This window comes from Ochotona curzoniae, unplaced genomic scaffold, assembly GCF_017591425.1.
Source record: "Ochotona curzoniae isolate NIBS_2020 unplaced genomic scaffold, NIBS_Ocur_1.0 contig_908, whole genome shotgun sequence".
NCBI classification, from domain to species: domain Eukaryota; kingdom Metazoa; phylum Chordata; class Mammalia; order Lagomorpha; family Ochotonidae; genus Ochotona; species Ochotona curzoniae.
Genome location: NW_024466607.1, coordinates 33,846,486 through 33,861,570, shown reverse-complemented (window position 1 = coordinate 33,861,570; position 15,085 = coordinate 33,846,486). Strand labels below are relative to the sequence as shown.

Sequence of the window (15,085 nt, the reverse complement as noted above, 5' to 3'; positions counted from 1 at the left end):
GTTATCCATCCCAGTAGATGACAGACAAAATGTGTAACTTTCCGGGATTGCTAGTTTACCTGGAAGGTGAAAGTCTAGCGGGTTGAAGCTGTATTGGTGAGTGGGGCATTAGGGTCACACGCATGCTACCTGTTCGTTGTTGAGCAGCACCAGCCCAGAGTGTGGCCTTGGGGCTGCCAGGCAGTTTCCAGAGGGCTCAGGGTGTGAGTGCTACACACTGTCACCAGCTCTGGAAGCAGGGACAAGGATGCTTCACCCTTGGATCCTAGGCTGCACCCCCAGCTGTCCCTGCAGTGGAGAGACTGGGAAGAGCTGGCCTGGCTGCGAGACTGCTGGGTGTCATGAACTGTGTTGCTTAGGCTTAATCCTGTTTTCCTCATCAATGGCAGTTTCCCAGATCAGAATTTTTATTTGAAATCAAGAAACTTTTAACTGATTCTGTTCCTCTTGACTCATTTGTCTAGAAGTTCAGGGTCCGACGGGATCTAAAATGTGTTGAGCACGTGCTGCAGCAGCCACTGTACTCTGTCAGGGTTTCTGCAGGAGGGAGCCTGCTCTCTGGGAGTTAATTGGAAATTGCTGTTTAGGAGGCTGTGGTGTTATACTGTTAGAAAAACTCGTGGCAGCAGTGTGTGTGGAACTGTGTATGCTGAACTGCTTCAGTCATGCTGAAGAAATACATTCAGAAAACAGAATCCTAGTAGGAGGCACTTTAGTGTTACTAAAAGTGATCTCTGGCTTGTGGACTCGTGGCAGCCTTTTTATGTTATACATACGTTTCAGCATACTTTCTTTTCAAACATTTATTTATTTGAGAGTTTACTCCCCCCAGATAGTCGCAGTAGTTAGGGCTAAGGCCAAATACTGGAGCCTGGAGGTTCTTTGGGGTCTCACATGGATATCAGGGGCACAAGCACGTGGGTCATCTTCCACTGTTTTCCAAGGCACATTATCCGGGAGCTGGATTGGAAGTGGAGCAGGCAGAACTCAAACCAGAGCCCACATGGGATGCCAGTATCTTCACCTGGTATGCTGCGATGTCGGCTCCAGTTGGCATGTTTTTCAGTGAACACATTGCCCCATATACATATGCGTCTGAAGAATTTAAACTAAGTGTTAGCAGGGTTGTTTTTTTTCTCAATTATAGTGAGCAACTATAGATAATGAAGAAACTGTGTGGTATTCTATTGTGAGGGCCCAGTTAAGTGTATAGATAAGTGAGGAAAGAAAGCCCTTTGCTTTGAAAGAAATGAAACAACCATAATAATAATATAATTCATCACTGAGTTTTCTCAAACATTAACTTAGCATTTAGATCAAGTAGTAATTGGCTATTGCAGAGACATTCTCATTGTTTTAGCGAAGCATTTCCTTTCTGTAAAAACACGTAGAAACAGAGAGCTTCCCATCAGAAGCCTGTTAGCATGCGAGGTTTGGAGTTCTACGCCAACATGTCAAGTGCTGTTTGTCCTCTGTTTCAGTGGCCTGCCGAGTCTCGTGATGGACAGATGTCGCTGTATGTCACTCGTGTGTAATTCTGTGGTGCACTGTAAATGACAGAATGAAGTGAGGAAAGTGGTGTCTCTCTCTTCTTCTTCCTCCTTGCCCTGTCACCCCAGCGCATTTACACACCCACAGTTATTGTTCGAGAGTCTCATTTTTGATACCTTACTAGAACCCAGAGGCACTTCTTTATTTTTTGAACAAAGAATAAAACACATTCTCCAACATAGCATTAAGTGCCATCCCAAGTGAGCTTGCTAGCCAATTTAGATTTTATTCTGATCCTTTGAATATCTCAGTGCTTCAGGAAAGTAAGGGTTTAGTTCTTCCTGGAAGAAATTGACTTCACTTTCAACTTGATGTCTAAAATTAACAGTTGTCAACACATGTCTTGTCTACATGTGTTAATGGACATAGCAGATAAAAGGACTTCCCTGCACTGGCTAAGATAAAGTCCTCTGAATAAAACCATTGGCAGAGGATCTTCACTCTATTAAACACAAGATTAATCATAAAAACCAAGCTTCTAAATCTCAATTTATGAAGCTTTTGTATTTCTGAACACAGCAGCACCGTACATTCTTAAGTTACTACATGCCAGAGCTTTTAAATAATCCAGGATTTAAAAATCTGGACATTTTCACTTGTTAAGTCCCAGGTTTGTCTTAGGTTTTTATCAGCAAGCTCCACCCTGGCTGCAGGTTAGTGTTGGAACCACTGTGTGCTTTCCACAAAGGCCACACAACCCCTCTCGTTGTGTATACAGGTCAGCCTAGTGTGTTCCATTCGTCAGAGAGCACCTGCAGCCTGGGCAGTTCAGTCCAGTCCCTTTATGCCTGGGTGTGCGCTGAGAGGTCAGCAATTGGCTTTGTGCTGTTTCCTTTAGGGTCTCATTATCCTTAGTGTTGGTGAGGATGGTCTTAAAATTATGACTGCTTTCCCTGTGGGTATCTGTTATGTAATTCGTTCATTCAACAAATCATTACGAGTTCCTGTGATGTTTTAGGTGCTGGGCCTGCAGTGGTAAACCAACCAACCATGGCTTCTACCTTCATGAAACTCTTGGTCTAATAGCCAGAGAGATGTTAATCAAGTAATCACATACACAAAAGGTAAATTTTTGCAAAAGACTGCAGAAGAAAACACTCACACTGCGATGTGAGAGCGCATGAAGGCTGCCTGAGCGTGGTGGAGAGGGAGAGGTATCGGGGGATGCTTGCTTTCAAGACTGAAATAGCAGTTAACTTGAAAGGGGTGTGGGTTTCAGGAAGATATTGTAGATCCACCATCTGCAAAGACCCTGGGGCAGCAGGGAATTATACATGAAAGAAGGCCCTGGTGACTGAAAGCCAGGGCAGGGGCTTCTAGGTGAGGAGGAGAATGTAGGCTGGACTCTGGTTACAAGACACTTTGTCAGTGATAGTAAGTGTGTGTGAGTGTGTGTGTGTGTTCCCTGTTCTAACAGCTGGAAGCCAGTGAGGCATTTTTCCACATGTGATGGAAGAGGTCGCTGAACCTGTACTCTGTATGATGGAGAGCTTTGTAGGGCAGTTGGAAGGCTACCCATGGTGGAGTGGTCAGTGTAGGGTTAGGAACTGAAGTGCATCTGGGAACTGAGAGTCTGACATAGACAGTGATGCCTGAGTTTGTTACTTGCACCCATGAGTGATGGATTTGGGAACAATAATCCTTGGCGTGGGCTTTTAATTTTTATATATTTGAATGGCAGAAAGAGATCTCCCATCTGCTGGGATACTCTCCAATTGAGCACAACAGCCAGGGCTGGACCTGGTGCTGAGAACTCAGCTAAAGTCCCAGTGTGGGTGCCAGTGGCCCAGTTACTTCAGCCGTCACTTGTCAGTTCTCAAGCTCTTCATTAACAGGAAGCTGAAATCAGAAGTAGAGCTGGGACTTGAACCGCAGGTGCTTTGCTATAGCATGCGGGTATCCTCGGTGACATCGAACACCTGCACCAGCATATTGGCTTTTATTAAAGGAAGTTTTTTCTGTGTGCCAGCCCCTTTGGGGTGGGTAGTGCGGGGTGGGGGGCGGGGTTGGTCCAATAGTTCATAATTTTAGGTAGAGGCTTGTTTTTGTTGGATGCTTCTATTATTATTTTTCTAAAGATTTATTTATTTGAAAGGCCAGAGCACCAGAGAAGGAAGCGCACACACACTCACATACATAGAAAACTTATATGCACTCCACTGGTTCAAATGTCTAAAATAGCCAGAGCTGGGCCAGGCCAGACTCAGGAGTTGGAAACTGTCTAGGTCTCCCTTAAGGTGGCAGGAGCCCAAGGCCTTGACCCATCATCGTCCGCTGCCTTCCCTAGGCGCATTAGCAGGGAGTTAAACCTGAGGCTGAGCAGCTGGGATCTGAGCCAGCACTCTGACATGGGGTGCTGGCATTGGAAGAGGTGGCTTAATAGCTATGTCACAATGTGGAGCCCTCCTTTTTTATTTAAAGGGGTAGTTTGGCTCAATCTTGTGTTGTGTATATTTAGCTGTTTCCTTGAGAAATATAAGACTAGTCCTGACCCTATCCCCCCCACTGTGGCATCTGAAATCCTGAACTTGGCATTCAGCATTACCTGGTGGTGTTGCTGTATGTGGATAGCCCCAGTTTTGTTTTGAATTTTGCTGCTTTTGGACTTCATGAAAATAGGATCCTGCTGTATGTCTCCTGTTTATTGTTCTTTTTTTTTTTTTAAGATATATTCACGATGATGCATAGAGTTGCAATACTTTTCTTCCCATTGTATTCTTGATTGTGGTGTCCAAGATGAACTAATCAGAAAGCGCTGCTGTGAACATCACTGTGTCTTGTGTTAGACTTGTGCAACTTGTTGTGTAAGCCCCATACGTAAGAATGGAATTTCTGAGTTTTAAGGGATTATTATCGGTTTAGTAATTTAGTAGGTTAGACTTTACTGGTTAGTACCAAACTGTTTTCCAAATGGTTTTACCAGTTCATCTCAATGTTCCCACCGGCAATGAGAATTTCCCTGGTTCTTCTTTCATGCCAACACTCACTTTATTCAGATTTTGTAAAAACTGGGTCTGGAAGGAGGGTCCCACCTTCTGGTTCCCTCTGCAGATGTCTGCATGGGCCAGAGACTCAGCCATGAGCCAGGGACTCAATCCAGGTCTCCCTTGTGGCTGGCAGGAACCAGTTACCTGAACTGTTCCTGCTGCCTCCATAGCTGTTCCACCGGGAAGCTGGGACTGGGAGCCAGGCTTGGGAGTGGAACTCAGGCACACTGGTTTGGGATGCAGGGATCTTCAACTTCTTAAGGTTGGGGAGTGACTCAGCTTGTAATGATTTTGATCATCTGGAGGAGTGTGAAATTTCTTTTATCAATTTAATCTGTATTTCCTTGACTACTGACGAAGCTGAGCATCTTCTCTGAGAGCCATTGTGTTTCCTCTTCTGTGAAACAGCTGTCTGCTGCGCCCGCCGTTTCTCAGTAGGGCCGTCAGAATTGGTGATTTACAGGATTCGTCCAGTATTCTGGGTACTAGTTCTTTATTAGTTAAATATGTTGAAATATTTTCTCCCGGTTTTGTAGTTTACCTTCCCATCTCCTTGTCATATGTCTTCCTAAGCACAAGTTTTTAATTTTAATGTTGTAGAAGTTATCAAGATGTTTTTTTTATGGGTGTGCTTTTTGTTTCTTGTTTAAGAAAGTTTTTATGGTTTGGATGTCATAAAGATATTCTCCTTTAGTATGTCTCAACTTTTTATTCTTTTGCTATTAGCGTTTCAGTTCTCAGTCCACCTGGAAATGATTTTTTTTTTGTATGTGATCTGGGATACTGTTTCCTTTTTCCCCATATGGATAACTTTATCCCAATAGCCCCATTTATTAAACAGTCTGTCCTTCCCTCGTACATCCTGCAGTGCGCATGGTCATAAATCAAGTTGAGGTGTGTGTGCGGGGTGCTGTTTCTGACTTGTCCATTCGGTTCCTATGATTTACTTGTCTGTCATGTGCCAGTAGCATCTTTTCTTAATTACTATAGCTTTCTATCTTAGAAGCAGCTTGTCAAGTTCCATGAAAAGCATTTTGATTGGAATGGCTTTGAATCTGTTCATCGCTTTGGGGAGACCGAAGTGTTTAGTCTTTCTTTCCAATAACATGGAACGACTCTCTATTGAAGTTTTCCTTGATGTCTTTCGACACAATTTTGGTAGTTTTTCCCTAGCAGGCTTTCCCCCATTTCCTCAGGTTTATTGAGTGGTGTTGTGGTTGATATTGTATATGGCATCTTTCTCAAAAGCCTGTTTAGGAGCAGGGAGTCAGTGACGGTGCCCCGCACGGGTGGCAGGACTGTGATGACGGGAGCTGTAGCTGCTGCCTCCCGGGTCTGCACCGCCAGGAAGCTAGAGTCAGGAGCAGAGCTGGGAATCCAACCCACATACTTTGATGTGGAAATGAGTGTCTCAACCATTGGGCTAAACGCTCACCCCACAGCTCACATAAAAATAATTGATGTCATTGCTGAACTCTTAAGTTTTCTGCATAGGCAGTAGTCGTGCAAATAAAGACAAGTTAGTTTTTTGTTTGTTTTTTTTTAAGTTTTACTTCTTTTTTAAAAAGGTTTTAAAAAATGGTATCATTTTTTTCATGGTATCATTATTTCTCAGGCATATGCTCTTTAAGAAAACACTTTCAACAATTCATCATTAAATATGAAGTTTGCTAAAAGTTTTTGTAGATAGTCTTTAATTGAAAAACAATTTCCTATTTTTAGTTTGCAAAAAAGGCTTGTTTTAAAAAGACTTATTTATGGGCCCGGCGCGGTGGCGCAAGTGGTTAAAGGTCCTCGCCTTGCACGCCTGGGATCCCATATGGGCGCCGGTTCTAATCCCGGCAGCCCCGCTTCCCTTCCAGCTCCCTGCCCGTGGCCCGGGAAAGCAGTCGAGGACAGCCCAAAGCTTTGGGGCCCTGCACCCGCGTGGGAGACCCTGAAGAGGCTCCTGGCTTGGGATCGGCATAGTATCGGCCCGTTGCGCTCACTTGGGGAGTGACTCATCGGACGGAAGATCTTCCTCTCTGTCTCTCCTCTCTGTATATCCGCCTTTCCAATAATAACAAAAAATAAATCTTAAAAAAAAAAGAAAAAGAAATTGTCATTTTATTAAAAAAAAAAAAAGACTTACTTATTTTTATTGGAAAGGCAGATTTACAGAAAGGAGAGACAACGAGAACCCAGGCAATTAGCAGGGAGCTGGATCAGAAGTGCAGCATCTGGCCCCAGCAGGGTACTCTGGCAGCTGAAGTCCTCTCCTTGCATGCACTGGGATTCCATATGGTCACCATTTAGTATCCCAGTGGCCCCACTTCCCACCCAGCTCCCTGCCTGTGGCCTGGGAAGGTAGTTGAGAACGGCCCAAAGCCTTGGGACCATGCACCCGCGTGTTGACCCAGAAGAAGCTCCTGGCTCCTGGCTTCAGATTGGCTTAACTCTAGCCGTTGCAGCTGTTTAGGGAATAAACCATAGGACAAAAAATCTTCCTCTGTGTCTCTTCTCCTGTCTGTATATTTGCCTTTCCAATAAAAATAAATAAAATCTTCAATAAATTAAAGAAAAGAAATGGAGCAGCTGGAATTCTAACCAGTATCCATATGGGACAGTGGCAATGAAGGTGGGGGCTTAGCTGGTTATGCCACAGCACCAGCACAAGTTTGCATAGTTTTTGGTCCTGGAGTTATTAAATATTGTCAACTCTTTTTCCTCATCTCTGAGGTCATCTTAAGATTTTTCTCCTTTCATCTGTTAATGTAATGAATGGCATTTATAACACCTGGAACTTAGTTATGCCCTGTGTTCCTGGTGTAAATTCTACTGGATTGTACTGTTATTCAGACAAGACACTGGATTTAGCTTGCTGTCTGTCTACATGCACTCAGGGTGCGGTGAAGGGATGGGCCTATACTTTTCCATTCTTTTTTACCAACCTGATAAAATGAGCTGGTGGGTTGCTGTTTCTGTTTTCTGAAATAGTTTACGTGTAACACTGAAATTATCCACTCCTGAGTTATCATAGAATTCACCAGAAAGCCATCTTGGCCTTTTGTCTTTTACAGATTATTCTAGTTCCTAATTTCCCTTTGAGTCATTTTTTTTCCCCCAAGAGTTATTTATCTATTTGAACGGCAGAGTTACTGAGAGAGGGAATGGGAGAAAGAGAGAACTTCCATTTGTTGGTTCATTCCCCAGGTGGCTGCAGAGGCAGGAGCCAGGCTGCAGAGCTAGGAGCCAGGACTTTCAGGTCTCCTGTTTGCATGCAAGGTCCCAAGCTCCTGGGCCATCCTCTGGCACATTAGCAGAAAGCTGGATTGGAAGTGAAGCAGCAGGGATTTGAACCAGTCCCATCTAGGATGCTAGTGCTACGGGGGAGGGGGAGGGAGCGGGGGCGGAGCTTTACCAGCAGGTAAATGAATGCTCTGCAGAGCCAGCCCCTTTAACCAGCTTTAATAGGGTATGTTTTCCTAAAAATGGGTCCGTTTTATCTGATTCTCAAGTTTTTTATCATAAGTTGTTCTGATTTACTCTTAACCTATTGCCTTCTGCACCGCACCTGTTACTATTTGATATCTGTCATATTTGTGCTCTTTGTGTCATGTTAAATTTTGCATGAGAGTGCATTTGATGGGTTTATTGAAGGCGCGATGTCTTGCTCTCTTGATCCTATCTTGTAATTCATTAGTTTTACTTTTTCTGCACTAGTTTCATTTTGTCTGCATGTTGGAGGTCTGTGTGCTCAGTCCCCTCCTGAGTTCTTTCGTAGATGCTTATTAACTCATTAACAGTGAACCTGTCTTCATTTAGGATTATACATTGTCCTCCAGTACCAACTTTATGCCAACTTGAAATGTACCAGATTTTCATCACTAATCCATCCTAGATATCTTTCTGAAATGTTTAGAAGCGTATTGTTCCTTTCCAGTGTGTGGGTTTCCATAGTAATATTTTGGTTGTTGATTTCTCACCTAATTGCCTGTCTGAAAGAGAATTATGGATTCTTTTTAAATTTGTAGGGATTCATTTTTATATCTAGATGGCAGTCAGTTATTCTTGAAAGTGCTGTTTATTTCTCCGTGAGTTAGCTGCTGTGTTCTCTCTTTGGTTGCTTAAGTCTTTCATGTCCTTACTGATTTGTCCGTTTCATCTGTCAGCCTTTAAATTGAAAGGAATGTGTGAATATCTCCTGCTGAGTTGGCAGTATTGTCAATTTCTTCCATAGACCTGTCAGTTTTGACTTCCATTTTGAGGCATGTTATTTGGTGTTAATGGTTTCTAATTGCAATATCTCCCTACTGAATTGTAATTTAATTATCTTAGTTATCCCAAATAACGCTGCTTATTTTTTTTTAGATGATTTAGTTATGTTTTGAAAAGCAGAGAAGCAGATATGGAGACAGTGGTCTCCCAGTGAGTGGGTTTCCTGCCCAAATGCTGGCACTGGCCAGCGCTGGGTCAGGCCTTCACCAGGAGCCAGGCCTCCTGGTGGGCTCTCCCTGGTGGATGGCAGGCTTCCAGCTCCTTGAGCTATGGCCCACCGTATCTCAGGAGGCTGGCATTGAAAACAGAACTGGGATTCAAATTCAGGCACCCCAGTGTGGAATGTGGAGTGTCCCATCTTGTAGTCTGTGCTGTCTGTTTCTCATGGTGATTCCTGCTTTTTCTTAATTCAACTGTGTTTACATGTGTATATTCTTTCTGCTTAAGGAAGATTGAATTTTGGGAAGCATTGGTTCAGTTAACTTATGATAATGATTTCCAGTGAATTCAGATATAATTACAAGATCTTACATTTTGTATACATTAAAAAAATACTTTGAACATAAGATGTAACTCTGTGGTAAGTCCATCCTTTGGGAGCCAGTTATGGCTTCGAATGCTTTTGGTTTTCTGGTCTTGTCATTGTGCAGGTTATCATATTGGGGTTCCCTGAGTCATGTGTTCTTGTCTTTGATGCCCCCACTCCACATTGAATCAATCATCAAGGCCTTTTAATTCTCCTGCACAGTTTTCTTCCCTATAAAGTCCTTCCTTTGATCTCCCCACCTCTCCTTTAATATAGGCTTGTATTTCTTCATTTCCTGTGAGAGTCCTCTGGTTTTCTTGGCCAGCCCAGCCCTGTTCCCCATCTTTCGTGTTCCTGCAGTGATGCCATTCTGGCTCCTCTGAAGGGCCTTTTGATCATGCATGTCTTACTCAAACATTCCTGAAGATTGCTCTTTTTCCACAAAAGAAAGACCTAAATGCCTGAGCTGGATCCATGGCCCTCGGCATCCTCCTTGCCTCCCACCCCCTTCTCTATCCCTGCTTCCTGCTGATCAGGCACCTGTTCTCCCCCTGCCCAGGATAGACTCACCACTCTCCAGATCTGCTGGGAACTTCGACTTCCACTTGCCTTTGCACATTCTTTTTCCTCTACCAGAAATGTAACATTTTGCTTTATGCTTTCCCTAACCATCCCAACCAGGCAATCCATCTCTCTGTTCTAAGACATGAAGATGACACTGACATCAACATTTGTTAGTGATCATTTGTAAAAGGCGAAAGATTTATACGATCTGAAGAGAAACCAGAGTATATGGTGGTGATCATTTGTAACGTGGCTGATCATAGAACTGGCAAAATCTGCTGCTTTTTCAGCCTTATTTTATAGGTCAGTCCCCTCTGCACTGTTGTCACTGTGTGATTGCTTAGCCATGGAGTGAACAATGCCATTACCAGGAAACTCAGAGAAGTCTCTTCCACTCAAGTTCTTCCTGGGCCAGGGGTTTGGCGCAACAGGCAGCTTTGTCTTGGACAGACTGTCTGACAGTCTGTCTTCTGTGACTACGTCCCACCTCAGAATGCTTTGGTTCAGGACCTGCCTGCAGCTGCAGATGTGAGCTCCCTGTTAGTGCCTACCCTAGGAGACAGCAGTGATGGCGCCAGCAGTGGGTCCCTGCTGCCCACGGGTCAGACCCATGGCTCACAGCTTTGGCCTAGCATAGCCCTGGCTGTAGGTAGGCATTTAATGAATGAAACAGTGGATTGGGGGTAGGGATGGGATGGTTTTTACCACACCCCTCCCCCCATCTCGCAAATCAGTGTATAATTTCTCAAAAGGAAAAAAGAAATCTGTAGCCATATGGGTCAAGTGGACTCTCTTTAAATGCTCTTCTTGGCTGCTTGCAAGAATACCATTTTGCCCCTCCTGAGGCATCCAGAGTAATGTTTTCTGCCTTTAAATCGTTCTTCTAAGTCCCAACCTTTTGCCCATCCTGAAGTCATTTCAGGACCTTGTCAGTGTCCCATGTCCCTTCCTCTCACACACACCCTTGTTAAAATGTACTCCAAGTTAACTCTAACATGAAAGCAGTTGTTTTTGTTGTCTGTAACATTGCTTTGCCGTCGTGGTCTGGGAGCTCCTCTCCTGAGCTGAGGAAACCTTAGCATGCTACTGATTCTTGGTCTATCCATATTTTAAGTCACTAAAATTGTTGTCCCGAAATCCACTTTTAACTGTAGTCCTCTCTTCTGTGGTGGCTGTTTCTCTGTGGGATTCAGTGTTTGCCATCCACCTGTTTACAGTGTTTCTGGAACTGGAATCTGTCATATGAGATATTTCCTGATTTTTTTTTTCCTTTTAAAAAGACTGTATTTATTTGGCAGAGTCACAGAGAGAGAGAGGGCCTCCATCAGCTGATTCACTCACTAGATGATCACAGCAGCTGGGACTGGGCCAGGCTGACAGGAGGGTGTTCCACGTCTCCCACACATGTGACAGGGACCCAAACACTGAACCACCTTTTGTTGCTTTTCTCAGTCCATTAATAGGGAGCTGGATCAAAATTTTGCACAGGTGGGACTCTAACTGGCACCCATAGGGGACGCTGCCATTGTAGGTGGTGGCCTAACTCACTGTGCCCTGACACCAGCCCCATGATCTTGTCGCTTTGGTAACACTTTGTAAGCTTGACTGCTGAGATTCATCCACGGTCTTTTGGGGAGCGCTTAGTCTATGCCAGGCTCGCAGGCAGGCACTGGGGAATGGCATGGGGTATATACGGCTTCTGACTGTAGGAATTAGAATGAACATTCTTTTCCACCTGAGACAGCGAATAGAATGTTCGGAGGGAAGGCTGTGGACTTACCTTGGGATAGTCCACTATGTAACTGCCCTCACATTGAGTTCTGTCTCACCTACAAGGCCAAATGTGAGCACAGTCAGTATGATAATCCTGCATCCCTTGCTGTGTTGTGATTGGCTGTGCTTTGTTGAAATCCAGACATGGGTTTTGCACAGGGCTGCCAGACTCGGGCTGGTCTATGGGGTGACCTGTAGTTCCTGAGGACTGCTTGTTCATTTCCTACTTGCCTACAGTCCAGGGTCCTGAGTTTGCGGTTTCATCTCTTTGCTTCTTCACCCTTGGGAATTAAGCAAGACCCCATTGGTACTTTTTCCTGTCTCCTGAGTGGGTGTTGGGAATCAGAAATGTTGTTCTGATTCCCTCTACAGTTATTTTTTCTAAGATCAGCAAAAACAGCTTTGCCATTCGCCCTACCCTACGTCATGGCTTTTGCTATAATATTTTTGTACTTTCTGGGCATTTTCATCATTCAGGTCAACAGAGGAAAACTCCTTTGTCCTAGAACTTCGGATGTGTAGACCATGACCCTTCTAGCATCTAAGCCTTGGTCCACAAAGCCAAATCCTGCTTTTGATTAGGGAGGGCTGTAAGACAGAAAAACGTGTCCCCTGTCATTAGCTCTGCAGCCTGGCTCTAGCTGTGCAGAAGGGCATGGGCTCTGGAGCCGCTTGGTAGCTTCAGATCTCTGCTCTGTTTGTATGGCCTCGCAAACCATTCAAACTCTGTGCTTCAGCTTTCCAAAAAATAGAGAGAAAATTGGGAAAATGAGACACACTCGCACATGCAGTATGCTTCCAACATGGTAGCTCAAAGTGGTCAGTTGATGTGGGCTAAGTTGAGAGTGCCAATGATGGCAGCATTTGTTGAGCAATAGCCTTGGCTGAGCCCAGCAGGCAGTCCATATCAGTAACAGCCATTCCTTACCAAGAACTCCCTGCAGGCCAGCCATCACGCCAGATGACTCACAGACATTCTTTCTCTTGATCTCTCACAGGCTTCCCAAGAATTTGCGTACTGTCCGCATTTTATCATATCTCAGGATTCAAAGTGTGGAAACTGAGGCTCAGACTTCATCAGCTGCAATCCTGAGCTCCCCGTGCTCTGGACAGTCGATCCTCTGGTGTCTTCCAGAGTTTGTGACCCCCTGATGAACAGGCACATTCTTTCAGGGATGTTGCTGACATGGTCTCCATTCCCGAGCATTCTGTCTGATCAGGGAGTTGTGACAACATCGGGAGAGGGCAGAGTCATAGAGGATGACCCAGGGGGACACTCAGCTGGTCGACAAGACGCAGGGAGTAGGAGTCTTGAACAAGAGGTCTTAACCTAAAGATGGTGGGGTCTGCCCAGGCACCGAAAGAATGGAAGAAATGTAGTAGGCAGGGATGACTTGAGGCAAGCCCCCGGGAGTGGTGGTTCACCGGCCCACTGCCTGGGCAGGTGTAAAGCATGTTACGGATGTAGAGCATGTTAGAGAGTTGGGAAGATGAACGTAGCTACAGAATGTAAAAGTTGCAGGCTGGCGGCCCTTGGGTCACATTTGGCTCTCAATGAGATTTTAAAAACTTTAAATTGGTTGTCAACACTTAAAAAATGGGAAGATTTTATGTAGAAGTATGGATTTACAGCTGCTCTTGAAATAGCGGAAGTTCTGGCAGTTGCTGGGCTCACAGCCCCACATGGCAACAATTGGCTAGAGCTGGGCCCAGCTGTCTCCATTCTGTGGGCCCAGCATTCTCCATTCTGTCACCGACCCCACCTGCCCACTAGCCTCCATCTGTCTAGCTTCAGGAAGCAGCAGGCTCTGTGGTGCTGACCTCAAGGGGCAGTGCTCTGACGCTGGACCAGAGGATCTGCTGCATGTTTCCTGGCAAAGTGCAAGCCTCATGCAGGTGGGAGCCGCCTTGTCAGGAAGCATTGAGGTATTACGGAGGGTCTAGCAAAATGCCCAGCAAACCCAGAGCACCTTATCAACGTGGCACTTGGATGTCAGCTGGGTTGGCCTGCTAGGGGCTTCACTGTTGGAAGTTGCCATGGATCTCGAGACTGCCTGTGGGAAAGCAGGGAGGCACACAGCTGCTGAGCCCGTGACTTGTTTCAATCCCAGTGTGAAAGACACACGCTGTGGCTGACCAGCAAGCAGCAAGCAGGCTGCCTCTAAAGTTTTCAGTCAAGGGGAAAAAAAGAAAGAAGCCTCCAGTCCTGCATTTCTGTGTTCCCAGCTCCCCTCGTGGCCATGGAGAGCGAGCCTGCTGTGTTGTTCTTCGGACGCCCGCTCAACAGAATAGAACATGCAGAAGGCTTAAGGCATATACTTACAGGCTGTACTCAGCTGGACAACAGCACGGTGGAGATCACAGCCAGGGCCCTAGGCTCTGTGTGTTTTAGCAGAAAATCCGCACAACCCATTTGCTTGGACTGGGGATCTGATCTTGCATCCTGGCTGCCCATGGTGGCGCTCCCCCACAGCTCAGCCCTCATTCCTTTTTGCTTATTTATTTATTTCCCTTTCTTCTGCGCTCGGCATTCCTTCAGGCTCCGGCTGCATGCACCTCGCCATTGGGAGCCTTAGGAAAGAAGAATGTCGACGGCCTCTGCCTCGGGCGCAGGCTTTGGAAAATCAAAGCCACGTGGAGGCAGCTCCCCGCGCCTGCAGCAGGGTCAGCGGCTTGTGTAATGTTTTCCCCGTCAGCACGTGTCTCTGCTGAGAGCTTGTGTGTTTGAGCGAGGGAACCAAGAGCTGTGTATGTTGCCGCTGCCTTTTTCAAGCAGGTGGGATCCGCAGCTGTGATCAAAGCCAGGCTCCATGCTCCCTGCCAACAGCATCCCTGCTTTTTTGTTAAACTTCTCCTTGTGGGGCTGCCTGTGTCTTTGTGGAGGGAGGTGGCCTCAAGAGGGGGGTGAAAAAACACAACTCATCTTTCTATCTCTCTGACAAGGCATGAAAGAAGAGCACTTACATGTCTAGCCCCACGCAGGAAGCGTTTTGATAACATCGTTGAGTCAACCCATAATTAGGCTGCGGCGTCCACCACTTGTAGGAACACGAAGTGCTCAGCCGCCAGCAGGCTGGGTTCTGACGACTGGCTGCGGAGGTTTCAGTTGTGCGGTGTATTCCTATATTTAGTAAAATAATACCTCAGAGCCATGTTTAGCAGTCAGTAATTTTCCCAGATAGTAATTTGGGCCTGATTGGGACATGCTGGCAGCGCTTCAGTGCTAATTATGGAAGCATGTTTGCCTGTATGCGTCTGGAGCATGGAGTGAACATGGGATCTACAGAGCTGTCCAGCAAGCCAGGGGAGTCCTCGACACGCGAGTCAGGATCACCAAGAAGACATGCACCCAGCAGAGCCGTCCTAGGAGACCTCAGGTTGGCCACTAGTCCTGCTCGCCAGTGTTGCCCGGCAGCAGCTTGCTCAT

The 15,085-nt window shown here is 45.7% G+C and overlaps 1 protein-coding gene across 2 annotated transcripts in view; it reads left to right on the top strand.

Moving 5' to 3' along the window:
- Positions 1-15,085, top strand: part of SHQ1 (SHQ1, H/ACA ribonucleoprotein assembly factor) — a 97,787-nt gene that overhangs the window by 70,225 nt on the left and 12,477 nt on the right. The gene's annotated exons all lie outside the window — the stretch shown is intronic.